Raw genomic sequence first — 573 nt, forward strand, 5'->3', positions numbered from 1 at the left:
TTGTTGTTTTGGTGGGGGAGGGGGGGGGGCGAGGGATATGGCTTCAGTATTAAAGGTTCTACTTATGAACGTAGTACAATTCTGCCAATAAAAGTGATGAATGGGTTGTTTATAGTGGTTGTTCTTCTGGCAACTTAATCTGAGATATCTACCACCGTTCTACAGCTACTCGTTGGCTCTTTCTTACTGTGTCTTTCAGTCACAACCGCGCCCATATTATGACCCTATGCAGTCTCGAGCGCCGTAAAACACTTGCCGTAAGCAAAACAAAATAGAAATAAAAAGAATTATTTTTGATCATCAGGACACCACAATCTATGCTCAAGCTTAAACTTGTCAGACGAGCACCGCCACAACAGCCATGTCTAGGAGTAACCCCGAAAAAGTCTTTTGCGTAAGAAAAATTTTGCTGAATTCAAGTCCGAAAGTAAGAATTGATTCCAGATCTAGATCTAGTGCACCTTCTGAAAGAGCAATCCAGGGTTGGTACGAACAGGTCAAAGCGAAAGTATGTCTGTCAAAAGGCCGTTAAGGAAGGGAGGTGGCGTCGGTAGCCTAGTAGTTAGGCTACCG

Source organism: Aplysia californica, unplaced genomic scaffold (genome assembly GCF_000002075.1).
Source record: "Aplysia californica isolate F4 #8 unplaced genomic scaffold, AplCal3.0 scaffold00114, whole genome shotgun sequence".
In the NCBI taxonomy this organism is placed as follows: Eukaryota; Metazoa; Mollusca; class Gastropoda; order Aplysiida; family Aplysiidae; genus Aplysia; species Aplysia californica.